This window comes from Pristiophorus japonicus, unplaced genomic scaffold (assembly GCF_044704955.1).
Source record: "Pristiophorus japonicus isolate sPriJap1 unplaced genomic scaffold, sPriJap1.hap1 HAP1_SCAFFOLD_366, whole genome shotgun sequence".
NCBI lineage: Eukaryota > Metazoa > Chordata > Chondrichthyes > Pristiophoridae > Pristiophorus > Pristiophorus japonicus.
Window position 1 is genome coordinate 593,070 of NW_027253499.1, and position 26,898 is coordinate 619,967.

The following is a 26,898-nucleotide window of genomic DNA, read 5'->3' on the forward strand; positions in this document are numbered from 1 at the left end:
GAGTGTGACCGAGTGTGTGCGTGTGACTGAGTGTGTGCGTGTGACTGAGTGTGTGCATGTGACTGAGTGTGGCTGAGTGTGTCTGAGTGTGCTGAGTGTGTCTGAGTGTGCTGAGTGTGTCTGAGTGTGCGCGTGTGACTGAGTGTGACTGAGTGTGTCTGAGTGTGCTGAGTGTGTTGAGTGTGACTGAGTGTGTCTGAGTGTGCTGAGTGTGCTGAGTGTGTCTGAGTGTGCTGAGTGTGCTGAGTGTGTCTGAGTGTGCTGAGTGTGCTGAGTGTGACTGAGTGTGACTGAGTGTGTCTGAGTGTGCTGAGTGTGACCGAGTGTGTGCGTGTGACTGAGTGTGTGCGTGTGACTGAGTGTGTGCATGTGACTGAGTGTGACTGAGTGTGTTTGAGTGTGGCTGAGTGTGTCTGAGTGTGGCTGAGTGTGTTGAGTGTGACTGAGTGTGCTGAGTGTGTGCGTGTGACTGAGTGTGTGCGTGTGACTGAGTGTGTGCATGTGACTGAGTGTGACTGAGTGTGTTTGAGTGTGGCTGAGTGTGTCTGAGTGTGGCTGAGTGTGACTGAGTGTGCTGAGTGTGACTGAGTGTGCTGAGTGTGACTGAGTGTGACTGAGTGTGGCTGAGTGTGACTGAGTGTGACTGAGTGTGGCTGAGTGTGGCTGAGTGTGGCTGAGTGTGACTGAGTGTGCTGAGTGTGACTGAGTGTGGCTGAGTGTGCTGAGTGTGTCTGAGTGTGGCTGAGTGTGCTGAGTGTGGCTGAGTGTGGCTGAGTGTGGCTGAGTGTGTCTGAGTGTGCTGAGTGTGACTGAGTGTGGCTGAGTGTGACTGAGTGTGCTGAGTGTGTCTGAGTGTGGCTGAGTGTGACTGAGTGTGCTGAGTGTGGCTGAGTGTGACCGAGTGTGTGCGTGTGACTGAGTGTGTGCGTGTGACTGAGTGTGTGCATGTGACTGAGTGTGACTGAGTGTGTTTGAGTGTGGCTGAGTGTGTCTGAGTGTGGCTGAGTGTGTCTGAGTGTGCTGAGTGTGTCTGAGTGTGCTGAGTGTGTCTGAGTGTGCGCGTGTGACTGAGTGTGACCGAGTGTGACCGAGTGTGACTGAGTGTGCTGAGTGTGCTGAGTGTGACTGAGTGTGTCTGAGTGTGACTGAGTGTGGCTGAGTGTGACTGAGTGTGCTGAGTGTGCTGAGTGTGTCTGAGTGTGCTGAGTGTGACCGAGTGTGTGCGTGTGACTGAGTGTGACTGAGTGTGTTTGAGTGTGGCTGAGTGTGTCTGAGTGTGGCTGAGTGTGTCTGAGTGTGGCTGAGTGTGTTGAGTGTGTCTGAGTGTGCTGAGTGTGCTGAGTGTGTCTGAGTGTGCTGAGTGTGTCTGAGTGTGCTGAGTGTGTGCATGTGACTGAGTGTGACTGAGTGTGGCTGAGTGTGACTGAGTGTGACTGAGTGTGGCTGAGTGTGGCTGAGTGTGTTGAGTGTGTCTGAGTGTGTCTGAGTGTGCTGAGTGTGTCTGAGTGTGCTGAGTGTGTCTGAGTGTGACTGAGTGTGTCTGAGTGTGCTGAGTGTGCTGAGTGTGACTGAGTGTGACTGAGTGTGTCTGAGTGTGCTGAGTGTGCTGAGTGTGTCTGAGTGTGCTGAGTGTGTCTGAGTGTGGCTGAGTGTGCTGAGTGTGCTGAGTGTGCTGAGTGTGACTGACTGTGTCTGAGTGTGACCGAGTGTGTGCGTGTGACTGAGTGTGTGCGTGTGACTGAGTGTGTGCATGTGACTGAGTGTGGCTGAGTGTGACTGAGTGTGGCTGAGTGTGCTGAGTGTGCTGAGTGTGACCGAGTGTGTGCGTGTGACTGAGTGTGTGCGTGTCACTGAGTGTGTGCATGTGACTGAGTGTGACTGAGTGTGTTTGAGTGTGTTTGAGTGTGGCTGAGTGTGACTGAGTGTGTCTGAGTGTGCTGAGTGTGGCTGAGTGTGGCTGAGTGTGCTGAGTGTGGCTGAGTGTGTCTGAGTGTGCTGAGTGTGCCTGAGTGTGCTGAGTGTGTCTGAGTGTGCTGAGTGTGACTGAGTGTAACTGAGTGTGCTGAGTGTGGCTGAGTGTGGCTGAGTGTGACTGAGTGTGCTGAGTGTGCCTGAGTGTGCTGAGTGTGGCTGAGTGTGCTGAGTGTGGCTGAGTGTGGCTGAGTGTGTTGAGTGTGTCTGAGTGTGTCTGAGTGTGCTGAGTGTGTCTGAGTGTGCTGAGTGTGTCTGAGTGTGCTGAGTGTGTCTGAGTGTGTCTGAGTGTGCTGAGTGTGTCTGAGTGTGTCTGAGTGTGCTGAGTGTGTCTGAGTGTGACTGAGTGTGCTGAGTGTGTCTGAGTGTGCTGAGTGTGTCTGAGTGTGCTGAGTGTGCTGAGTGTGACTGAGTGTGCTGAGTGTGTCTGAGTGTGACTGAGTGTGGCTGAGTGTGGCTGAGTGTGCTGAGTGTGTCTGAGTGTGACTGAGTGTGACTGAGTGTGCTGAGTGTGCTGAGTGTGACTGAGTGTGCTGAGTGTGTCTGAGTGTGACTGAGTGTGACTGAGTGTGGCTGAGTGTGCTGAGTGTGACTGAGTGTGCTGAGTGTGTGCGTGTGACTGAGTGTGTGCGTGTGACTGAGTGTGTGCATGTGACTGAGTGTGTCTGAGTGTGCTGAGTGTGACCGAGTGTGTGCGTGTGACTGAGTGTGTGCGTGTGACTGAGTGTGTGCATGTGACTGAGTGTGACTGAGTGTGTTTGAGTGTGGCTGAGTGTGTTTGAGTGTGGCTGAGTGTGTCTGAGTGTGTTGAGTGTGACTGAGTGTGCTGAGTGTGTGCGTGTGACTGAGTGTGTGCGTGTGACTGAGTGTGTGCATGTGACTGAGTGTGACTGAGTGTGTTTGAGTGTGGCTGAGTGTGTCTGAGTGTGGCTGAGTGTGACTGAGTGTGCTGAGTGTGACTGAGTGTGACTGAGTGTGGCTGAGTGTGTCTGAGTGTGGCTGAGTGTGACTGAGTGTGGCTGAGTGTGTCTGAGTGTGGCTGAGTGTGACTGAGTGTGACTGAGTGTGCTGAGTGTGACTGAGTGTGGCTGAGTGTGCTGAGTGTGTCTGAGTGTGGCTGAGTGTGCTGAGTGTGACTGAGAGTGGCTGAGTGTGGCTGAGTGTGTCTGAGTGTGCTGAGTGTGACTGAGTGTGGCTGAGTGTGACTGAGTGTGCTGAGTGTGTCTGAGTGTGGCTGAGTGTGACTGAGTGTGCTGAGTGTGGCTGAGTGTGACCGAGTGTGTGCGTGTGACTGAGTGTGTGCGTGTGACTGAGTGTGTGCATGTGACTGAGTGTGACTGAGTGTGTTTGAGTGTGGCTGAGTGTGTCTGAGTGTGGCTGAGTGTGTCTGAGTGTGCTGAGTGTGTCTGAGTGTGCTGAGTGTGTCTGAGTGTGCGCGTGTGACTGAGTGTGACTGAGTGTGACCGAGTGTGACTGAGTGTGCTGAGTGTGCTGAGTGTGACTGAGTGTGTCTGAGTGTGGCTGAGTGTGACTGAGTGTGCTGAGTGTGCTGAGTGTGTCTGAGTGTGCTGAGTGTGACCGAGTGTGTGCGTGTGACTGAGTGTGACTGAGTGTGTTTGAGTGTGGCTGAGTGTGTCTGAGTGTGGCTGAGTGTGTTGAGTGTGTCTGAGTGTGCTGAGTGTGCTGAGTGTGTCTGAGTGTGCTGAGTGTGTCTGAGTGTGCTGAGTGTGTGCATGTGACTGAGTGTGACTGAGTGTGGCTGAGTGTGACTGAGTGTGACTGAGTGTGGCTGAGTGTGGCTGAGTGTGTTGAGTGTGTCTGAGTGTGCTGAGTGTGCTGAGTGTGCTGAGTGTGTCTGAGTGTGCTGAGTGTGTCTGAGTGTGACTGAGTGTGTCTGAGTGTGCTGAGTGTGCTGAGTGTGACTGAGTGTGACTGAGTGTGTCTGAGTGTGCTGAGTGTGCTGAGTGTGTCTGAGTGTGCTGAGTGTGTCTGAGTGTGGCTGAGTGTGCTGAGTGTGCTGAGTGTGCTGAGTGTGACTGACTGTGTCTGAGTGTGACCGAGTGTGTGCGTGTGACTGAGTGTGTGCGTGTGACTGAGTGTGTGCATGTGACTGAGTGTGGCTGAGTGTGACTGAGTGTGGCTGAGTGTGCTGAGTGTGCTGAGTGTGACCGAGTGTGTGCGTGTGACTGAGTGTGTGCGTGTGACTGAGTGTGTGCATGTGACTGAGTGTGACTGAGTGTGTTTGAGTGTGGCTGAGTGTGACTGAGTGTGTCTGAGTGTGCTGAGTGTGGCTGAGTGTGGCTGAGTGTGCTGAGTGTGGCTGAGTGTGCTGAGTGTGTCTGAGTGTGCTGAGTGTGCCTGAGTGTGCTGAGTGTGTCTGAGTGTGCTGAGTGTGACTGAGTGTAACTGAGTGTGCTGAGTGTGGCTGAGTGTGCTGAGTGTGGCTGAGTGTGGCTGAGTGTGACTGAGTGTGCTGAGTGTGCCTGAGTGTGCTGAGTGTGGCTGAGTGTGCTGAGTGTGGCTGAGTGTGGCTGAGTGTGTTGAGTGTGTCTGAGTGTGTCTGAGTGTGCTGAGTGTGTCTGAGTGTGCTGAGTGTGTCTGAGTGTGTCTGAGTGTGCTGAGTGTGTCTGACTGTGTCTGAGTGTGCTGAGTGTGTCTGAGTGTGACTGAGTGTGCTGAGTGTGTCTGAGTGTGACTGAGTGTGCTGAGTGTGTCTGAGTGTGCTGAGTGTGCTGAGTGTGCTGAGTGTGCTGAGTGTGACTGAGTGTGCTGAGTGTGTCTGAGTGTGACTGAGTGTGACTGAGTGTGGCTGAGTGTGGCTGAGTGTGCTGAGTGTGACTGAGTGTGTCTGAGTGTGCTGAGTGTGGCTGAGTGTGTCTGAGTGTGACTGAGTGTGCTGAGTGTGCTGAGTGTGTCTGAGTGTGCTGAGTGTGCTGAGTGTGTCTGAGTGTGACTGAGTGTGACTGAGTGTGTCTGAGTGTGACTGAGTGTGCTGAGTGTGACTGAGTGTGTCTGAGTGTGACTGAGTGTGCTGAGTGTGTCTGAGTGTGACTGAGTGTGCTGAGTGTGACTGAGTGTGGCTGAGTGTGGCTGAGTGTGACTGAGTGTGACTGAGTGTGGCTGAGTGTGTCTGAGTGTGGCTGAGTGTGACTGAGTGTGCTGAGTGTGTCTGAGTGTGGCTGAGTGTGTCTGAGTGTGCTGAGTGTGACTGAGTGTGGCTGAGTGTGACTGAGTGTGCTGAGTGTGTCTGAGTATGGCTGAGTGTGACTGAGTGTGCTGAGTGTGGCTGAGTGTGACCGAGTGTGTGCGTGTGACTGAGTGTGTGCGTGTGACTGAGTGTGTGCATGTGACTGAGTGTGACTGAGTGTGTTTGAGTGTGTCTGAGTGTGTTGAGTGTGTCTGAGTGTGTTGAGTGTGTCTGAGTGTGCTGAGTGTGCTGAGTGTGTCTGAGTGTGCTGAGTGTGTCTGAGTGTGCTGAGTGTGTCTGAGTGTGCGCGTGTGACTGAGTGTGACTGAGTGTGTCTGAGTGTGCTGAGTGTGCTGAGTGTGACTGAGTGTGCTGAGTGTGCTGAGTGTGACTGAGTGTGTCTGAGTGTGGCTGAGTGTGGCTGAGTGTGTCTGAGTGTGCTGAGTGTGCTGAGTGTGACTGAGTGTGTCTGAGTGTGACTGAGTGTGGCTGAGTGTGGCTGAGTGTGTCTGAGTGTGCTGAGTGTGCTGAGTGTGACTGAGTGTGTGCGTGTGACTGAGTGTGTGCATGTGACTGAGTGTGACTGAGTGTGTTTGAGTGTGTCTGAGTGTGTTGAGTGTGTCTGAGTGTGCTGAGTGTGCTGAGTGTGTCTGAGTGTGCTGAGTGTGTCTGAGTGTGCTGAGTGTGTCTGAGTGTGCGCGTGTGACTGAGTGTGACTGAGTGTGTCTGAGTGTGCGGAGTGTGGTTGGGTGTGTCTGAGTGTGCTGAGTGTGGCTGAGTGTGCTGAGTGTGTCTGAGTGTGCTGAGTGTGTCTGAGTGTGCTGAGTGTGTCTGAGTGTGCTGAGTGTGTCGAGTGTGTCTGAGTGTGCTGAGTGTGCTGAGTGTGTCTGAGTGTGCTGAGTGTGTCTGAGTGCGCTGAGTGTGTCTGAGTGGGCGCGTGTGACTGAGTGTGACTGAGTGTGCTGAGTGTGTCTGAGTGTGCTGAGTGTGTCTGAGTGTGCTGAGTGTGTCTGAGTGTGCGCGTGTGACTGAGTGTGTCTGAGTGTACTGAGTGTGCTGAGTGTGTCTGAGTGTGTCTGAGTGTGGCTGAGTGTGACTGAGTGTGGCTGAGTGTGACTGAGTGTGACTGAGTGTGACTGAGTGTGCTGAGTGTGTCTGAGTGTGCTGAGTGTGACTGAGTGTGGCTGAGTGTGTCTGAGTGTGGCTGAGTGTGTTGAGTGTGTCTGAGTGTGCTGAGTGTGTCTGAGTGTGCTGAGTGTGACTGAGTGTGGCTGAGTGTGACTGAGTGTGACTGAGTGTGACTGAGTGTGCTGAGTGTGTCTGAGTGTGCTGAGTGTGACTGAGTGTGGCTGAGTGTGTCTGAGTGTGGCTGAGTGTGTTGAGTGTGTCTGAGTGTGCTGAGTGTGTCTGAGTGTGCTGAGTGTGACTGAGTGTGCTGAGTGTGTCTGAGTGTGCTGAGTGTGGCTGAGTGTGGCTGAGTGTGTTGAGTGTGTCTGAGTGTGCTGAGTGTGCTGAGTGTGTCTGAGTGTGCTGAGTGTGCTGAGTGTGTCTGAGTGTGCTGAGTGTGTCTGAGTGCGCTGAGTGTGTCTGAGTGTGCGCGTGTGACTGAGTGTGACTGAGTGTGCTGAGTGTGTCTGAGTGTGCTGAGTGTGCTGAGTGTGTCTGAGTGTGTCTGAGTGTGTCTGAGTGTGCTGAGTGTGTCTGAGTGTGCGCGTGTGACTGAGTGTGACTGAGTGTGCTGAGTGTGTCTGAGTGTACTGAGTGTGCTGAGTGTGTCTGAGTGTGTCTGAGTGTGGCTGAGTGTGGCTGAGTGTGACTGAGTGTGACTGAGTGTGACTGAGTGTGGCTGAGTGTGTCTGAGTGTGGCTGAGTGTGACTGAGTGTGCTGAGTGTGTCTGAGTGTGCTGAGTGTGCTGAGTGTGACTGAGTGTGACTGAGTGTGGCTGAGTGTGACTGAGTGTGCTGTGTGTGTCTGAGTGTGCTGAGTGTGCTGAGTGTGACTGAGTGTGACTGAGTGTGTCTGAGTGTGACTGAGTGTGCTGAGTGTGACTGAGTGTGACTGAGTGTGGCTGAGTGTGCTGAGTGTGACTGAGTGTGTCTGAGTGTGGCGGAGTGTGACTGAGTGTGACTGAGTGTGCTGAGTGTGCTGAGTGCGTCTGAGTGTGACTGAGTGTGCTGAGTGTGACTGAGTGTGGCTGAGTGTGCTGAGTGTGCTGAGTGTGGCTGAGTGTGACTGAGTGTGCTGAGTGTGGCTGAGTGTGACTGAGTGTGGCTGAGTGTGGCTGAGTGTGGCTGAGTGTGGTTGAGTGTGACTGAGTGTGCTGAGTGTGTCTGAGTGTGGCTGAGTGTGACTGAGTGTGCTGAGTGTGGCTGAGTGTGGCTGAGTGTGGCTGAGTGTGACTGAGTGTGCTGAGTGTATCTGAGTGTGGCTGAGTGTGTCTGAGTGTGGCTGAGTGTGCTGAGTGTGACTGAGTGTGTCTGAGTGTGCTGAGTGTGGCTGAGTGTGGCTGAGTGTGACTGAGTGTGCTGAGTGTGTCTGAGTGTGACTGAGTGTGCTGAGTGTGGCTGAGTGTGACTGAGTGTGACTGAGTGTGACTGAGTGTGGCTGAGTGTGACTGAGTGTGCTGAGTGTGACTGAGTGTGCTGAGTGTGGCTGAGTGTGACTGAGTGTGGCTGAGTGTGCTGAGTGTGTCTGAGTGTGCTGAGTGTGACTGAGTGTGACTGAGTGTGCTGAGTGTGACTGAGTGTGTCTGAGTGTGGCTGAGTGTGCTGAGTGTGTCTGAGTGTGTCTGAGTGTGCTGAGTGTGTCTGAGTGTGCGCGTGTGACTGAGTGTGACTGAGTGTGACTGAGTGTGCTGAGTGTGTCTGAGTGTGACTGAGTGTGACTGAGTGTGTCTGAGTGTGCTGAGTGTGACTGAGTGTGACTGAGTGTGACTGAGTGTGCTGAGTGTGCTGAGTGTGGCTGAGTGTGACTGAGTGTGCTGAGTGTGTCTGAGTGTGTCTGAGTGTGCTGAGTGTGTGCGTGTGACTGAGTGTGACTGAGTGTGTCTGAGTGTGACTGAGGGTGTACGTGTGGCTGAGTGTGCGCGTGTGGCTGAGTGTGTCTGAGTGTGTCTGAGTGTGACTGAGTGTGGCTGAGTGTGTGCGTGTGACTGAGTGTGACTGAGTGTGTCTGAGTGTGACTGAGTGTGACTGAGTGTGCTGAGTGTGTCTGAGTGTGTCTGAGTGTGCTGAGTGTGACTGAGTGTGTCTGAGTGTGGCTGAGTGTGACTGAGTGTGGCTGAGTGTGACTGAGTGTGCTGAGTGTGACTGAGTGTGTCTGAGTGTGGCTGAGTGTGACTGAGTGTGGCTGAGTGTGACTGAGTGTGACTGAGTGTGGCTGAGTGTGTGCGTGTGACTGAGTGTGTGCGTGTGACTGAGTGTGTTGAGTATGACTGAGTGTGGCTGAGTGTGTGATGTGACTGAGTGTGTTGAGTGTGCTGAGTGTGACTGAGTGTGACTGAGTGTGCTGAGTGTGACTGAGTGTGTTGAGTGTGCTGAGTGTGACTGAGTGTGTTGAGTGTGCTGAGTGTGACTGAGTGTGCGCGTGTGGCTGAGTGTGTCTGAGTGTGCGCGTGTGCTGAGTGTGACTGAGTGTGGCTGAGTGTGCAGAGTGTGACTGAGTGTGACTGAGTGTGTCTGAGTGTGCTGAGTGTGACTGAGTGTGCTGAGTGTGACTGAGTGTGCTGAGTGTGACTGAGTGTGCTGAGTGTGCGCGTGTGGCTGAGTGTGACTGAGTGTGCGCGTGTGCTGAGTGTGACTGAGTGTGACTGAGTGTGACTGAGTGTGGCTGAGTGTGACTGAGTGTGGCTGATTGTGCTGAGTGTGACTGAGTGTGCGCGTGTGCTGAGTGTGACTGAGTGTGCGCGTGTGGCTGAGTGTGCTGAGTGTGACTGAGTGTGTCTGAGTGTGCGCGTGTGACTGAGTGTGTCTGAGTGTGCTGAGTGTGACTGAGTGTGTCTGAGTGTGACTGAGTGTGACTGAGTGTGGCTGAGTGTGACTGAGTGTGCTGAGTGTGTCTGAGTGTGCAGAGTGTGGCTGAGTGTGACTGAGTGTGCTGAGTGTGACTGAGTGTGTCTGAGTGTGGCTGAGTGTGACTGAGTGTGGCTGAGTGTGACTGAGTGTGCTGAGTGTGTCTGAGTGTGCTGAGTGTGTCTGAGTGTGCAGAGTGTGACTGAGTGTGTCTGAGTGTGACTGAGTGTGACTGAGTGTGTCTGAGTGTGACTGAGTGTGTCTGAGTGTGCTGAGTGTGACTGAGTGTGTCTGAGTGTGACTGAGTGTGACTGAGTGTGCTGAGTGTGTCTGAGTGTGCAGAGTGTGGCTGAGTGTGACTGAGTGTGCTGAGTGTGACTGAGTGTGTCTGAGTGTGGCTGAGTGTGACTGAGTGTGGCTGAGTGTGACTGAGTGTGCTGAGTGTGTCTGAGTGTGCTGAGTGTGTCTGAGTGTGCAGAGTGTGACTGAGTGTGTCTGAGTGTGACTGAGTGTGACTGAGTGTGTCTGAGTGTGACTGAGTGTGTCTGAGTGTGCTGAGTGTGACTGAGTGTGTCTGAGTGTGACTGAGTGTGACTGAGTGTGCTGAGTGTGTCTGAGTGTGCAGAGTGTGACTGAGTGTGTCTGAGTGTGCTGAGTGTGACTGAGTGTGTCTGAGTGTGACTGAGTGTGGCTGAGTGTGGCTGAGTGTGACTGAGTGTGTCTGAGTGTGCTGAGTGTGACTGAGTGTGCGCGTGTGGCTGAGTGTGACTGAGTGTGACTGAGTGTGCTGAGTGTGACTGAGTGTGCTGAGTGTGTCTGAGTGTGTCTGAGTGTGCTGAGTGTGACTGAGTGTGGCTGAGTGTAACTGAGTGTGTCTGAGTGTAACTGAGTGTGTCTGAGTGTGTCTGAGTGTGTCTGAGTGTGCTGAGTGTGACTGAGTGTGTCTGAGTGTGCTGAGTGTGGCTGAGTATGCTGAGTGTGACTGAGTATGCTGAGTGTGACTGAGTGTGACTGAGTGTGTCTGAGTGTGCTGAGTGTGACTGAGTGTGTCTGAGTGTGACTGAGTGTGCTGAGTGTGACTGAGTGTGTGCGTGTGTCTGAGTGTGCAGAGTGTGGCTGAGTGTGTCTGAGTGTGACTGAGTGTGACTGAGTGTGGCTGAGTGTGGCTGAGTGTGCAGAGTGTGCAGAGTGTGACTGAGTGTGACTGAGTGTGACTGAGTGTGCTGAGTGTGTCTGAGTGTGACTGAGTGTGGCTGAGTGTGGCTGAGTGTGACTGAGTGTGGCTGAGTGTGCTGAGTGTGGCTGAGTGTGGCTGAGTGTGACTGAGTGTGTCTGAGTGTGCTGAGTGTGACTGAGTGTGCGCGTGTGGCTGAGTGTGACTGAGTGTGACTGAGTGTGCTGAGTGTGTCTGAGTGTGACTGAGTGTGACTGAGTGTGACTGAGTGTGTCTGAGTGTGCTGAGTGTGACTGAGTGTGCGCGTGTGGCTGAGTGTGCTGAGTGTGACTGAGTGTGTCTGAGTGTGCGCGTGTGACTGAGTGTGTCTGAGTGTGCTGAGTGTGACTGAGTGTGTCTGAGTGTGACTGAGTGTGTCTGAGTGTGCTGAGTGTGACTGAGTGTGTCTGAGTGTGACTGAGTGTGACTGAGTGTGCGCGTGTGACTGAGTGTGTCTGAGTGTGACTGAGTGTGTCTGAGTGTGACTGAGTGTGCTGAGTGTGACTGAGTGTGTCTGAGTGTGACTGAGTGTGACTGAGTGTGCGCGTGTGACTGAGTGTGGCTGAGTGTGACTGAGTGTGGCTGAGTGTAACTGAGTGTGCTGAGTGTGTCTGAGTGTGCAGAGTGTGGCTGAGTGTGACTGAGTGTGCTGAGTGTGACTGAGTGTGTCTGAGTGTGACTGAGTGTGCTGAGTGTGACTGAGTGTGGCTGAGTGTGTCTGAGTGTGTCTGAGTGTGACTGAGTGTGACTGAGTGTGTCTGAGTGTGCTGAGTGTGACTGAGTGTGTCTGAGTGTGACTGAGTGTGACTGAGTGTGTCTGAGTGTGCTGAGTGTGACTGAGTGTGCGCGTGTGGCTGAGTGTGACTGAGTGTGACTGAGTGTGACTGAGTGTGTCTGAGTGTGCTGAGTGTGACTGAGTGTGCGCGTGTAGCTGAGTGTGACTGAGTGTGTCTGAGTGTGTCTGAGTGTGCTGAGTGTGACTGAGTGTGGCTGAGTGTAACTGAGTGTGTCTGAGTGTGACTGAGTGTGCTGAGTGTGACTGAGTGTGGCTGAGTGTAACTGAGTGTGTCTGAGTGTGTCTGAGTGTGCTGAGTGTGACTGAGTGTGTCTGAGTGTGACTGAGTGTGACTGAGTGTGGCTGAGTGTGACTGAGTGTGGCTGAGTATGCTGAGTGTGACTGAGTGTGCTGAGTGTGACTGAGTGTGACTGAGTGTGTCTGAGTGTGCTGAGTGTGACTGAGTGTGACTGAGTGTGACTGAGTGTGCTGAGTGTGTCTGAGTGTGCAGAGTGTGACTGAGTGTGTCTGACTGTGGCTGAGTGTGCTGAGTGTGACTGAGTGTGTCTGAGTGTGCTGAGTGTAACTGAGTGTGCTGAGTGTGGCTGAGTGTAACTGAGTGTGTCTGAGTGTGACTGAGTGTGGCTGAGTGTGTCTGAGTGTGCTGAGTGTGGCTGAGTGTGCTGAGTGTGGCTGAGTGTGGCTGAGTGTGACTGAGTGTGGCTGAGTGTGTCTGAGTGTGACTGAGTGTGTCTGAGTGTGGCTGAGTGTGACTGAGTGTTCTGAGTGTGCTGAGTGTGACTGAGTGTGTCTGAGTGTGGCTGAGTGTAACTGAGTGTGTCTGAGTGTGACTGAGTGTGCTGAGTGTAACTGAGTGTGACTGAGTGTGGCTGAGTGTGGCTGAGTGTGCTGAGTGTGACTGAGTGTGACTGAGTGTGTCTGAGTGTGTCTGAGTGTGCTGAGTGTAACTGAGTGTGACTGAGTGTAACTGAGTGTGCTGAGTGTGACTGAGTGTGTCTGAGTGTGTCTGAGTGTGCTGAGTGTAACTGAGTGTGACTGAGTGTAACTGAGTGTGCTGAGTGTGACTGAGTGTGCTGAGTGTGCTGAGTGTGGCTGAGTGTAACTGAGTGTGCTGAGTGTGACTGAGTGTGGCTGAGTGTGGCTGAGTGTGACTGAGTGTGGCTGAGTGTGGCTGAGTGTGGCTGAGTGTGCTGAGTGTGGCTGAGTGTAACTGAGTGTGGCTGAGTGTGGCTGAGTGTGGCTGAGTGTGACTGAGTGTAACTGAGTGTGGCTGAGTGTGGCTGAGTGTGCTGAGTGTGCTGAGTGTGGCTGAGTGTGGCTGAGTGTAACTGAGTGTGGCTGAGTGTGGCTGAGTGTGACTGAGTGTGGCTGAGTGTGGCTGAGTGCGCTGAGTGTGGCTGAGTGTGGCTGAGTGTAACTGAGTGTGGCTGAGTGTGACTGAGTGTGGCTGAGTGTGCTGAGTGTGGCTGAGTGTGGCTGAGTGTGCTGAGTGTGCTGAGTGTGGCTGAGTGTAACTGAGTGTGGCTGAGTGTGGCTGAGTGTGACTGAGTGTAACTGAGTGTGGCTGAGTGTGGCTGAGTGTGACTGAGTGTGCTGAGTGTGGCTGAGTGTGGCTGAGTGTAACTGAGTGTGCTGAGTGTGGCTGAGTGTGACTGAGTGTGGCTGAGTGTGGCTGAGTGTGACTGAGTGTGCTGAGTGTGGCTGAGTGTAACTGAGTGTGGCTGAGTGTGGCTGAGTGTGACTGAGTGTAACTGAGTGTGCTGAGTGTGACTGAGTGTGACTGAGTGTGGCTGAGTGTGCTGAGTGTGGCTGAGTGTGGCTGAGTGTGCTGAGTGTGGCTGAGTGTGGCTGAGTGTGTCTGAGTGTGGCTGAGTGTGACTGAGTGTTCTGAGTGTGCTGAGTGTGACTGAGTGTGTCTGAGTGTGGCTGAGTGTAACTGAGTGTGTCTGAGTGTGACTGAGTGTGCTGAGTGTAACTGAGTGTGACTGAGTGTGGCTGAGTGTGGCTGAGTGTGCTGAGTGTGACTGAGTGTGACTGAGTGTGTCTGAGTGTGTCTGAGTGTGCTGAGTGTAACTGAGTGTGACTGAGTGTGTCTGAGTGTGTCTGAGTGTGCTGAGTGTAACTGAGTGTGACTGAGTGTAACTGAGTGTGCTGAGTGTGACTGAGTGTGCTGAGTGTGCTGAGTGTGGCTGAGTGTAACTGAGTGTGCTGAGTGTGACTGAGTGTGGCTGAGTGTGGCTGAGTGTGACTGAGTGTGGCTGAGTGTGGCTGAGTGTGGCTGAGTGTGGCTGAGTGTAACTGAGTGTGGCTGAGTGTGGCTGAGTGTGGCTGAGTGTGACTGAGTGTGGCTGAGTGTGGCTGAGTGTGGCTGAGTGTGCTGAGTGTGGCTGAGTGTGGCTGAGTGTAACTGAGTGTGGCTGAGTGTGGCTGAGTGTGACTGAGTGTGGCTGAGTGTGGCTGAGTGCGCTGAGTGTGGCTGAGTGTGGCTGAGTGTAACTGAGTGTGGCTGAGTGTGACTGAGTGTGGCTGAGTGTGCTGAGTGTGGCTGAGTGTGGCTGAGTGTGGCTGAGTGTGCTGAGTGTGGCTGAGTGTGGCTGAGTGTAACTGAGTGTGGCTGAGTGTGGCTGAGTGTGACTGAGTGTAACTGAGTGTGGCTGAGTGTGGCTGAGTGTGACTGAGTGTGCTGAGTGTGGCTGAGTGTGGCTGAGTGTAACTGAGTGTGCTGAGTGTGGCTGAGTGTGACTGAGTGTGGCTGAGTGTGGCTGAGTGTGACTGAGTGTGCTGAGTGTGGCTGAGTGTAACTGAGTGTGGCTGAGTGTGGCTGAGTGTGACTGAGTGTAACTGAGTGTGCTGAGTGTGACTGAGTGTGACTGAGTGTGGCTGAGTGTGCTGAGTGTGGCTGAGTGTGGCTGAGTGTGACTGAGTGTGCTGAGTGTGGCTGAGTGTGGCTGAGTGTGACTGAGTGTAACTGAGTGTGGCTGAGTGTGGCTGAGTGTGACTGAGTGTGGCTGAGTGTGGCTGAGTGTAACTGAGTGTGCTGAGTGTGACTGAGTGTGGCTGAGTGTAACTGAGTGTGGCTGAGTGTGGCTGAGTGTGGCTGAGTGTGACTGAGTGTGGCTGAGTGTGGCTGAGTGTAACTGAGTGTGGCTGAGTGTGGCTGAGTGTAACTGAGTGTGGCTGAGTGTGGCTGAGTGTGTCTGAGTGTGCTGAGTGTGGCTGAGTGTAACTGAGTGTGTCTGAGTGTGGCTGAGTGTGGCTGAGTGTAACTGAGTGTGGCTGAGTGTGGCTGAGTGTGTCTGAGTGTGCTGAGTGTGGCTGAGTGTAACTGAGTGTGGCTGAGTGTGACTGAGTGTGTCTGAGTGTGCTGAGTGTGGCTGAGTGTGACTGAGTGTGCTGAGTGTGTCTGAGTGTGGCTGAGTGTGGCTGAGTGTGTCTGAGTGTGGCTGAGTGTGCTGAGTGTGACTGAGTGTGTCTGAGTGTGCTGAGTGTGGCTGAGTGTGGCTGAGTGTGACTGAGTGTGCTGAGTGTGGCTGAGTGTGACTGAGTGTGCTGAGTGTGTCTGAGTGTGACTGAGTGTGGCTGAGTGTGCTGAGTGTGGCTGAGTGTGACTGAGTGTGACTGAGTGTGACTGAGTGTGCTGAGTGTGGCTGAGTGTGACTGAGTGTGCTGAGTGTGACTGAGTGTGCTGAGTGTGGCTGAGTGTGACTGAGTGTGGCTGAGTGTGCTGAGTGTGTCTGAGTGTGCTGAGTGTGTCTGAGTGTGGCTGAGTGTGGCTGAGTGTGCTGAGTGTGTCTGAGTGTGTCTGAGTGTGCTGAGTGTGTCTGAGTGTGCGCGTGTGACTGAGTGTGACTGAGTGTGACTGAGTGTGCTGAGTGTGTCTGAGTGTGACTGAGTGTGACTGAGTGTGTCTGAGTGTGCTGAGTGTGACTGAGTGTGACTGAGTGTGACTGAGTGTGCTGAGTGTGGCTGAGTGTGACTGAGTGTGCTGAGTGTGTCTGAGTGTGCTGAGTGTGTGCGTGTGACTGAGTGTGACTGAGTGTGTCTGAGTGTGACTGAGTGTGTACGTGTGGCTGAGTGTGCGCGTGTGGCTGAGTGTGTCTGAGTGTGTCTGAGTGTGACTGAGTGTGGCTGAGTGTGTGCGTGTGACTGAGTGTGACTGAGTGTGTCTGAGTGTGACTGAGTGTGACTGAGTGTGCTGAGTGTGTCTGAGTGTGCTGAGTGTGACTGAGTGTGTCTGAGTGTGGCTGAGTGTGACTGAGTGTGGCTGAGTGTGACTGAGTGTGTCTGAGTGTGCTGAGTGTGACTGAGTGTGTCTGAGTGTGGCTGAGTGTGACTGAGTGTGGCTGAGTGTGACTGAGTGTGGCTGAGTGTGTGCGTGTGACTGAGTGTGTGCGTGTGACTGAGTGTGTTGAGTATGACTGAGTGTGGCTGAGTGTGTGCATGTGACTGAGTGTGTTGAGTGTGCTGAGTGTGACTGAGTGTGACTGAGTGTGCTGAGTGTGACTGAGTGTGTTGAGTGTGCTGAGTGTGACTGAGTGTGTTGAGTGTGCTGAGTGTGACTGAGTGTGACTGAGTGTGCGCGTGTGGCTGAGTGTGTCTGAGTGTGCGCGTGTGCTGAGTGTGACTGAGTGTGACTGAGTGTGGCTGAGTGTGCAGAGTGTGACTGAGTGTGTCTGAGTGTGCTGAGTGTGACTGAGTGTGCGCGTGTGCTGAGTGTGACTGAGTGTGCTGAGTGTGCGCGTGTGGCTGAGTGTGACTGAGTGTGCGCGTGTGCTGAGTGTGACTGAGTGTGACTGAGTGTGACTGAGTGTGGCTGAGTGTGACTGAGTGTGGCTGATTGTGCTGAGTGTGACTGAGTGTGCGCGTGTGCTGAGTGTGACTGAGTGTGCGCGTGTGGCTGAGTGTGCTGAGTGTGACTGAGTGTGTCTGAGTGTGCGCGTGTGACTGAGTGTGTCTGAGTGTGCTGAGTGTGACTGAGTGTGTCTGAGTGTGACTGAGTGTGACTGAGTGTGGCTGAGTGTGACTGAGTGTGCTGAGTGTGTCTGAGTGTGCAGAGTGTGGCTGAGTGTGACTGAGTGTGCTGAGTGTGACTGAGTGTGTCTGAGTGTGGCTGAGTGTGACTGAGTGTGGCTGAGTGTGACTGAGTGTGCTGAGTGTGTCTGAGTGTGCAGAGTGTGACTGAGTGTGTCTGAGTGTGACTGAGTGTGACTGAGTGTGTCTGAGTGTGACTGAGTGTGTCTGAGTGTGCTGAGTGTGACTGAGTGTGTCTGAGTGTGACTGAGTGTGACTGAGTGTGCTGAGTGTGTCTGAGTGTGCAGAGTGTGACTGAGTGGGTCTGAGTGTGCTGAGTGTGACTGAGTGTGTCTGAGTGTGACTGAGTGTGGCTGAGTGTGGCTGAGTGTGACTGAGTGTGTCTGAGTGTGCTGAGTGTGACTGAGTGTGCGCGTGTGGCTGAGTGTGACTGAGTGTGACTGAGTGTGCTGAGTGTGACTGAGTGTGCTGAGTGTGTCTGAGTGTGTCTGAGTGTGCTGAGTGTGACTGAGTGTGCGCGTGTGGCTGAGTGTGACTGAGTGTGGCTGAGTGTAACTGAGTGTGTCTGAGTGTGGCTGAGTGTAACTGAGTGTGTCTGAGTGTAACTGAGTGTGTCTGAGTGTGTCTGAGTGTGTCTGAGTGTGCTGAGTGTGACTGAGTGTGTCTGAGTGTGACTGAGTGTGGCTGAGTATGCTGAGTGTGACTGAGTATGCTGAGTGTGACTGAGTGTGACTGAGTGTGTCTGAGTGTGCTGAGTGTGACTGAGTGTGTGCGTGTGTCTGAGTGTGCAGAGTGTGGCTGAGTGTGGCTGAGTGTGTCTGAGTGTGACTGAGTGTGACTGAGTGTGACTGAGTGTGACTGAGTGTGGCTGAGTGTGCTGAGTGTAACTGAGTGTGACTGAGTGTGGCTGAGTGTGGCTGAGTGTGCTGAGTGTGACTGAGTGTGACTGAGTGTGTCTGAGTGTGTCTGAGTGTGCTGAGTGTAACTGAGTGTGCTGAGTGTAACTGAGTGTGTCTGAGTGTGTCTGAGTGTGTCTGAGTGTAACTGAGTGTGCTGCGTGTGGCTGAGTGTAACTGAGTGTGCTGAGTGTGACTGAGTGTGGCTGAGTGTGACTGAGTGTGACTGAGTGTGACTGAGTGTGGCTGAGTGTGACTGAGTGTGCTGAGTGTGTCTGAGTGTGCAGAGTGTGGCTGAGTGTGACTGAGTGTGCTGAGTGTGACTGAGTGTGTCTGAGTGTGCGCGTGTGACTGAGTGTGTCTGAGTGTGCTGAGTGTGACTGAGTGTGTCTGAGTGTGACTGAGTGTGTCTGAGTGTGACTGAGTGTGTCTGAGTGTGACTGAGTGTGGCTGAGTGTGACTGAGTGTGCTGAGTGTGACTGAGTGTGTCTGAGTGTGACTGAGTGTGACTGAGTGTGCGCGTGTGACTGAGTGTGGCTGAGTGTGACTGAGTGTGGCTGAGTGTGACTGAGTGTGCTGAGTGTGTCTGAGTGTGCAGAGTGTGGCTGAGTGTGACTGAGTGTGCTGAGTGTGACTGAGTGTGTCTGAGTGTGACTGAGTGTGCTGAGTGTGACTGAGTGTGACTGAGTGTGGCTGAGTGTGTCTGAGTGTGACTGAGTGTGTCTGAGTGTGCTGAGTGTGACTGAGTGTGTCTGAGTGTGACTGAGTGTGACTGAGTGTGACTGAGTGTGTCTGAGTGTGCTGAGTGTGACTGAGTGTGCGCGTGTGGCTGAGTGTGACTGAGTGTGACTGAGTGTGGCTGAGTGTGACTGAGTGTGCTGAGTGTGGCTGAGTGTGACTGAGTGTGACTGAGTGTGTCTGAGTGTGCTGAGTGTGACTGAGTGTGGCTGAGTGTAACTGAGTGTGTCTGAGTGTGACTGAGTGTGCTGAGTGTGACTGAGTGTGGCTGAGTGTAACTGAGTGTGTCTGAGTGTGCTGAGTGTGACTGAGTGTGGCTGAGTGTGGCTGAGTGTGCTGAGTGTGACTGAGTGTGACTGAGTGTGTCTGAGTGTGTCTGAGTGTGCAGAGTGTGACTGAGTGTGTCTGACTGTGGCTGAGTGTGCTGAGTGTGACTGAGTGTGTCTGAGTGTGCTGAGTGTAACTGAGTGTGCTGAGTGTGGCTGAGTGTAACTGAGTGTGTCTGAGTGTGACTGAGTGTGCTGAGTGTGTCTGAGTGTGCTGAGTGTGACTGAGTGTGGCTGAGTGTGGCTGAGTGTGACTGAGTGTGTCTGACTGTGGCTGAGTGTGCTGAGTGTGACTGAGTGTGTCTGAGTGTGCTGAGTGTGACTGAGTGTGGCTGAGTGTGCTGAGTGTGGCTGAGTGTGACTGAGTGTGGCTGAGTGTGTCTGAGTGTGACTGAGTGTGTCTGAGTGTGGCTGAGTGTGACTGAGTGTGCTGAGTGTGACTGAGTGTGTCTGAGTGTGGCTGAGTGTAACTGAGTGTGTCTGAGTGTGACTGAGTGTGCTGAGTGTAACTGAGTGTGACTGAGTGTGGCTGAGTGTGGCTGAGTGTGCTGAGTGTGACTGAGTGTGACTGAGTGTGTCTGAGTGTGTCTGAGTGTGTCTGAGTGTGCTGAGTGTAACTGAGTGTGCTGAGTGTAACTGAGTGTGCTGAGTGTGACTGAGTGTGTCTGAGTGTGTCTGAGTGTGTCTGAGTGTAACTGAGTGTGCTGAGTGTGGCTGAGTGTAACTGAGTGTGCTGAGTGTGACTGAGTGTGGCTGAGTGTGGCTGAGTGTGACTGAGTGTGACTGAGTGTGCTGAGTGTGACTGAGTGTAACTGAGTGTGACTGAGTGTGACTGAGTGTGGCTGAGTGTGACTGAGTGTGCTGAGTGTGACTGAGTGTGACTGAGTGTGCTGAGTGTGCTGAGTGTGGCTGAGTGTGGCTGAGTGTAACTGAGTGTGGCTGAGTGTGACTGAGTGTGGCTGAGTGTGTCTGAGTGTGCAGAGTGTGACTGAGTGTGTCTGACTGTGGCTGAGTGTGCTGAGTGTGACTGAGTGTGTCTGAGTGTGCTGAGTGTAACTGAGTGTGCTGAGTGTGGCTGAGTGTAACTGAGTGTGTCTGAGTGTGACTGAGTGTGCTGAGTGTGTCTGAGTGTGCTGAGTGTGACTGAGTGTGGCTGAGTGTAACTGAGTGTGTCTGAGCGTGACTGAGTGTGCTGAGTGTGTCTGAGTGTGCTGAGTGTGACTGAGTGTGGCTGAGTGTGCTGAGTGTGGCTGAGTGTGGCTGAGTGTGACTGAGTGTGACTGAGTGTGTCTGAGTGTGGCTGAGTGTGACTGAGTGTGCTGAGTGTGACTGAGTGTGTCTGAGTGTGACTGAGTGTGCTGAGTGTAACTGAGTGTGACTGAGTGTGGCTGAGTGTGGCTGAGTGTGCTGAGTGTGACTGAGTGTGACTGAGTGTGTCTGAGTGTGTCTGAGTGTGCTGAGTGTAACTGAGTGTGCTGAGTGTAACTGAGTGTGCTGAGTGTGACTGAGTGTGTCTGAGTGTGTCTGAGTGTAACTGAGTGTGCTGAGTGTGGCTGAGTGTAACTGAGTGTGCTGAGTGTGACTGAGTGTGGCTGAGTGTGGCTGAGTGTGACTGAGTGTGACTGAGTGTGCTGAGTGTGACTGAGTGTAACTGAGTGTGACTGAGTGTGACTGAGTGTGGCTGAGTGTGACTGAGTGTGACTGAGTGTGCTGAGTGTGACTGAGTGTGCTGAGTGTGCTGAGTGTGGCTGAGTGTGGCTGAGTGTAACTGAGTGTGGCTGAGTGTGACTGAGTGTGGCTGAGTGTGGCTGAGTGTGCTGAGTGTGGCTGAGTGTGGCTGAGTGTGCTGAGTGTGCTGAGTGTGGCTGAGTGTAACTGAGTGTGGCTGAGTGTGGCTGAGTGTGACTGAGTGTAACTGAGTGTGGCTGAGTGTGCTGAGTGTGGCTGCGTGTGGCTGAGTGTGACTGAGTGTGGCTGAGTGTGGCTGAGTGTGACTGAGTGTGCTGAGTGTGGCTGAGTGTGGCTGAGTGTAACTGAGTGTGGCTGAGTGTGGCTGAGTGTGACTGAGTGTAACTGAGTGTGCTGAGTGTGACTGAGTGTGACTGAGTGTGGCTGAGTGTGCTGAGTGTGGCTGAGTGTGGCTGAGTGTGACTGAGTGTGCTGAGTGTGCTGAGTGTGGCTGAGTGTGGCTGAGTGTAACTGAGTGTGGCTGAGTGTGGCTGAGTGTGACTGAGTGTAACTGAGTGTGGCTGAGTGTGGCTGAGTGTGACTGAGTGTGGCTGAGTGTGGCTGAGTGTAACTGAGTGTGCTGAGTGTGACTGAGTGTGGCTGAGTGTAACTGAGTGTGGCTGAGTGTGGCTGAGTGTGACTGAGTGTGGCTGAGTGTGGCTGAGTGTAACTGAGTGTGGCTGAGTGTGGCTGAGTGTAACTGAGTGTGCTGAGTGTGGCTGAGTGTGGCTGAGTGTGTCTGAGTGTGCTGAGTGTGGCTGAGTGTAACTGAGTGTGTCTGAGTGTGGCTGAGTGTGGCTGAGTGTAACTGAGTGTGGCTGAGTGTGGCTGAGTGTGTCTGAGTGTGCTGAGTGTAACTGAGTGTGGCTGAGTGTGACTGAGTGTGTCTGAGTGTGCTGAGTGTGGCTGAGTGTGACTGAGTGTGTCTGAGTGTGCTGAGTGTGGCTGAGTGTGGCTGAGTGTAACTGAGTGTGTCTGAGTGTGCTGAGTGTGGCTGAGTGTAACTGAGTGTGCTGAGTGTGGCTGAGTGTGGCTGAGTGTGACTGAGTGTGCTGAGTGTGACTGAGTGTGGCTGAGTGTAACTGAGTGTGGCTGAGTGTGTCTGAGTGTGGCTGAGTGTGGCTGAGTGTGGCTGAGTGTGACTGAGTGTGCTGAGTGTGACTGAGTGTGTCTGATTGTGACTGAGTGTGCTGAGTGTGCTGAGTGTGACTGAGTGTGCTGAGTGTGACTGAGTGTAACTGAGTGTGACTGAGTGTGGCTGAGTGTGGCTGAGTGTGCTGAGTGTGACTGAGTGTGACTGAGTGTGGCTGAGTGTGACTGAGTGTGCTGAGTGTGACTGAGTGTGGCTGAGTGTAACTGAGTGTGACTGAGTGTGTCTGAGTGTGCTGAGTGTGACTGAGTGTGCTGAGTGTGCTGAGTGTGTCTGAGTGTGACTGAGTGTGACTGAGTGTGGCTGAGTGTGGCTGAGTGTGACTGAGTGTGTCTGAGTGTGCTGAGTGTGACTGAGTGTGCGCGTGTGGCTGAGTGTGACTGAGTGTGACTGAGTGTGTCTGAGTGTGCTGAGTGTGACTGAGTGTGCGCGTGTGGCTGAGTGTGCTGAGTGTGACTGAGTGTGTCTGAGTGTGCGCGTGTGACTGAGTGTGTCTGCGTGTGCTGAGTGTGACTGAGTGTGTCTGAGTGTGACTGAGTGTGTCTGAGTGTGCTGAGTGTGACTGAGTGTGTCTGAGTGTGACTGAGTGTGACTGAGTGTGCGCGTGTGACTGAGTGTGTCTGAGTGTGACTGAGTGTGGCTGAGTGTGACTGAGTGTGCTGAGTGTGACTGAGTGTGTCTGAGTGTGACTGAGTGTGACTGAGTGTGCGCGTGTGACTGAGTGTGGCTGAGTGTGGCTGAGTGTGACTGAGTGTGCTGAGTGTGTCTGAGTGTGCAGAGTGTGGCTGAGTGTGACTGAGTGTGCTGAGTGTGACTGAGTGTGTCTGAGTGTGACTGAGTGTGCTGAGTGTGACTGAGTGTGACTGAGTGTGGCTGAGTGTGTCTGAGTGTGACTGAGTGTGTCTGAGTGTGACTGAGTGTGACTGAGTGTGACTGAGTGTGACTGAGTGTGTCTGAGTGTGCTGAGTGTGACTGAGTGTGCGCGTGTGGCTGAGTGTGACTGAGTGTGACTGAGTGTGGCTGAGTGTGACTGAGTGTGCTGAGTGTGGCTGAGTGTGACTGAGTGTGACTGAGTGTGTCTGAGTGTGCTGAGTGTGACTGAGTGTGCGCGTGTAGCTGAGTGTGACTGAGTGTGTCTGAGTGTGTCTGAGTGTGTCTGAGTGTGACTGAGTGTGGCTGAGTGTAACTGAGTGTGTCTGAGTGTGACTGAGTGTGCTGAGTGTGACTGAGTGTGGCTGAGTGTAACTGAGTGTGTCTGAGTGTGTCTGAGTGTGCTGAGTGTGACTGAGTGTGTCTGAGTGTGACTGAGTGTGACTGAGTGTGGCTGAGTGTGGCTGAGTATGCTGAGTGTGACTGAGTGTGCTGAGTGTGACTGAGTGTGACTGAGTGTGTCTGAGTGTGCTGAGTGTGACTGAGTGTGTCTGAGTGTGACTGAGTGTGACTGAGTGTGGCTGAGTGTGACTGAGTGTGGCTGAGTATGCTGAGTGTGACAGAGTGTGCTGAGTGTGACTGAATGTGCTGAGTGTGCTGAGTGTGACTGAGTGTGCTGAGTGTGTCTGAGTGTGCTGAGTGTGACTGAGTGTGGCTGAGTGTAACTGAGTGTGTCTGAGTGTGACTGAGTGTGCTGAGTGTGTCTGAGTGTGCTGAGTGTGACTGAGTGTGGCTGAGTGTGCTGAGTGTGGCTGAGTGTGACTGAGTGTGTCTGAGTGTGACTGAGTGTGTCTGAGTGTGGCTGAGTGTGACTGAGTGTGCTGAGTGTGCTGACTGTGACTGAGTGTGTCTGAGTGTGGCTGAGTGTAACTGAGTGTGTCTGAGTGTGACTGAGTGTGCTGAGTGTAACTGAGTGTGACTGAGTGTGGCTGAGTGTGGCTGAGTGTGCTGAGTGTGACTGAGTGTGACTGAGTGTGTCTGAGTGTGTCTGAGTGTGCTGAGTGTAACTGAGTGTGCTGAGTGTAACTGAGTGTGCTGAGTGTGACTGAGTGTGTCTGAGTGTGTCTGAGTGTGTCTGAGTGTAACTGAGTGTGCTGAGTGTGGCTGAGTGTAACTGAGTGTGCTGAGTGTGACTGAGTGTGGCTGAGTGTGACTGAGTGTGCTGAGTGTGACTGAGTGTAACTGAGTGTGACTGAGTGTGACTGAGTGTGGCTGAGTGTGACTGAGTGTGCTGAGTGTGACTGAGTGTGACTGAGTGTGCTGAGTGTGCTGAGTGTGGCTGAGTGTGGCTGAGTGTAACTGAGTGTGGCTGAGTGTGACTGAGTGTGGCTGAGTGTGGCTGAGTGTGCTGAGTGTGGCTGAGTGTGGCTGAGTGTGCTGAGTGTGCTGAGTGTGGCTGAGTGTAACTGAGTGTGGCTGAGTGTGGCTGAGTGTGACTGAGTGTAACTGAGTGTGGCTGAGTGTGGCTGAGTGTGCTGAGTGTGCTGAGTGTGGCTGAGTGTGGCTGAGTGTAACTGAGTGTGGCTGAGTGTGGCTGAGTGTGACTGAGTGTGGCTGAGTGTGGCTGAGTGTGCTGAGTGTGGCTGAGTGTGGCTGAGTGTAACTGAGTGTGGCTGAGTGTGGCTGAGTGTGACTGAGTGTAACTGAGTGTGCTGAGTGTGACTGAGTGTGACTGAGTGTGGCTGAGTGTGCTGAGTGTGGCTGAGTGTGGCTGAGTGTGACTGAGTGTGCTGAGTGTGCTGAGTGTGGCTGAGTGTGGCTGAGTGTAACTGAGTGTGGCTGAATGTGGCTGAGTGTGACTGAGTGTAACTGAGTGTGGCTGAGTGTGGCTGAGTGTGACTGAGTGTGGCTGAGTGTGGCTGAGTGTAACTGAGTGTGCTGAGTGTGACTGAGTGTGGCTGAGTGTAACTGAGTGTGGCTGAGTGTGGCTGAGTGTGACTGAGTGTGGCTGAGTGTGGCTGAGTGTAACTGAGTGTGGCTGAGTGTGGCTGAGTGTGGCTGAGTGTGTCTGAGTGTGCTGAGTGTGGCTGAGTGTAACTGAGTGTGTCTGAGTGTGGCTGAGTGTGGCTGAGTGTAACTGAGTGTGGCTGAGTGTGGCTGAGTGTGTCTGAGTGTGCTGAGTGTGGCTGAGTGTAACTGAGTGTGGCTGAGTGTGACTGAGTGTGTCTGAGTGTGCTGAGTGTGGCTGAGTGTGGCTGAGTGTGACTGAGTGTGCTGAGTGTGACTGAGTGTGGCTGAGTGTAACTGAGTGTGGCTGAGTGTGTCTGAGTGTGCTGAGTGTGGCTGAGTGTGGCTGAGTGTGACTGAGTGTGCTGAGTGTGACTGAGTGTGTCTGAGTGTGACTGAGTGTGCTGAGTGTGCTGAGTGTGACTGAGTGTGCTGAGTGTGACTGAGTGTAACTGAGTGTGACTGAGTGTGCTGAGTGTGACTGAGTGTGGCTGAGTGTAACTGAGTGTGACTGAGTGTGTCTGAGTGTGACTGAGTGTGGCTGAGTGTGACTGAGTGTGCTGAGTGTGACTGAGTGTGGCTGAGTGTAACTGAGTGTGACTGAGTGTGTCTGAGTGTGCTGAGTGTGACTGAGTGTGTCTGAGTGTGCTGAGTGTGCTGAGTGTGTCTGAGTGTGGCTGAGTGTAACTGAGTGTGCTGAGTGTGTCTGAGTGTGACTGAGTGTGTCTGAGTGTGGCTGAGTGTGGCTGAGTGTAACTGAGTGTGTCTGAGTCTGACTGAGTGTGCTAAGTGTGTCTGAGTGTGCTGAGTGTGGCTGAGTGTGGCTGAGTGTGGCTGAGTGTGGCTGAGTGTGCTGAGTGTGTCTGAGTGTGACTGAGTGTGGCTGAGTGTGGCTGAGTGTGTCTGAGTGTGGCTGAGTGTGACTGAGTGTGCTGAGTGTGTCTGAGTGTGTCTGAGTGTGCTTAGTGTGCTGAGTGTGACTGAGTGTGCTGAGTGTGTCTGAGTGTGTCTGAGTGTGACTGAGTGTGGCTGAGTGTGACTGAGTGTGGCTGAGTGTGGCTGAGTGTGTCTGAGTGTGGCTGAGTGTGACTGAGTGTGTCTGAGTGTGTCTGAGTGTGACTGAGTGTGCTGAGTGTGCTGAGTGTGACTGAGTGTGGCTGAGTGTGGCTGAGTGTGCTGAGTGTGACTGAGTGTGACTGAGTGTGTCTGAGTGTGTCTGAGTGTGCTGAGTGTAACTGAGTGTGCTGAGTGTGGCTGAGTGTAACTGAGTGTGTCTGAGTGTGACTGAGTGTGCTGAGTGTGTCTGAGTGTGCTGAGTGTGACTGAGTGTGGCTGAGTGTGGCTGAGTGTAACTGAGTGTGTCTGAGTGTGACTGAGTGTGCTGAGTGTGTCTGAGTGTGCTGAGTGTGACTGAGTGTGGCTGAGTGTGCTGAGTGTGGCTGAGTGTGGCTGAGTGTGTCTGAGTGTGACTGAGTGTGTCTGAGTGTGGCTGAGTGTGACTGAGTGTGCTGAGTGTGCTGAGTGTGACTGAGTGTGTCTGAGTGTGGCTGAGTGTAACTGAGTGTGTCTGAGTGTGACTGAGTGTGCTGAGTGTAACTGAGTGTGACTGAGTGTGGCTGAGTGTGGCTGAGTGTGCTGAGTGTGACTGAGTGTGACTGAGTGTGACTGAGTGTGCTGAGTGTGACTGAGTGTAACTGAGTGTGACTGAGTGTGACTGAGTGTGGCTGAGTGTGACTGAGTGTGCTGAGTGTGGCTGAGTGTAACTGAGTGTGGCTGAGTGTGGCTGAGTGTGACTGAGTGTAACTGAGTGTGGCTGAGTGTGGCTGAGTGTGCTGAGTGTGCTGAGTGTGGCTGAGTGTAACTGAGTGTGGCTGAGTGTGGCTGAGTGTGACTGAGTGTAACTGAGTGTGGCTGAGTGTGGCTGAGTGTGCTGAGTGTGCTGAGTGTGGCTGAGTGTGGCTGAGTGTGGCTGAGTGTGACTGAGTGTGGCTGAGTGTGGCTGAGTGTAACTGAGTGTGGCTGAGTGTGGCTGAGTGTGACTGAGTGTAACTGAGGGTGCTGAGTGTGACTGAGTGTGACTGAGTGTGGCTGAGTGTGCTGAGTGTGGCTGAGTGTGGCTGAGTGTGACTGAGTGTGCTGAGTGTGCTGAGTGTGGCTGAGTGTGGCTGAGTGTGGCTGAGTGTAACTGAGTGTGGCTGAGTGTGGCTGAGTGTGACTGAGTGTAACTGAGTGTGGCTGAGTGTGGCTGAGTGTGACTGAGTGTGGCTGAGTGTGGCTGAGTGTAACTGAGTGTGCTGAGTGTGACTGAGTGTGGCTGAGTGTAACTGAGTGTGGCTGAGTGTGACTGAGTGTGGCTGAGTGTGGCTGAGTGTAACTGAGTGTGGCTGAGTGTGGCTGAGTGTGTCTGAGTGTGGCTGAGTGTGGCTGAGTGTGTCTGAGTGTGGCTGAGTGTGGCTGAGTGTAACTGAGTGTGGCTGAGTGTGGCTGAGTGTGTCTGAGTGTGCTGAGTGTGGCTGAGTGTAACTGAGTGTGCTGAGTGTGGCTGAGTGTGACTGAGTGTAACTGAGTGTGGCTGAGTGTGGCTGAGTGTGCTGAGTGTGCTGAGTGTGGCTGAGTGTGGCTGAGTGTAACTGAGTGTGGCTGAGTGTGGCTGAGTGTGCTGAGTGTGGCTGAGTGTGGCTGAGTGTGCTGAGTGTGCTGAGTGTGGCTGAGTGTGGCTGAGTGTAACTGAGTGTGGCTGAGTGTGGCTGAGTGTGACTGAGTGTAACTGAGTGTGGCTGAGTGTGGCTGAGTGTGCTGAGTGTGCTGAGTGTGCTGAGTGTGGCTGAGTGTGGCTGAGTGTGACTGAGTGTGGCTGAGTGTGACTGAGTGTAACTGAGTGCGGCTGAGTGTGGCTGAGTGTGCTGAGTGTGCTGAGTGTGCTGAGTGTGGCTGAGTGTGACTGAGTGTGGCTGAGTGTGGCTGAGTGTGGCTG

General features: G+C 53.4%; 1 protein-coding gene across 1 annotated transcript in view; it reads right to left on the bottom strand.

Annotated features, from left to right (window-relative positions):
- The window catches only part of LOC139250291 (POU domain, class 2, transcription factor 2-like), a 108,433-nt gene that overhangs the window by 58,722 nt on the left and 22,813 nt on the right, over positions 1-26,898 (bottom strand). The gene's annotated exons all lie outside the window — the stretch shown is intronic.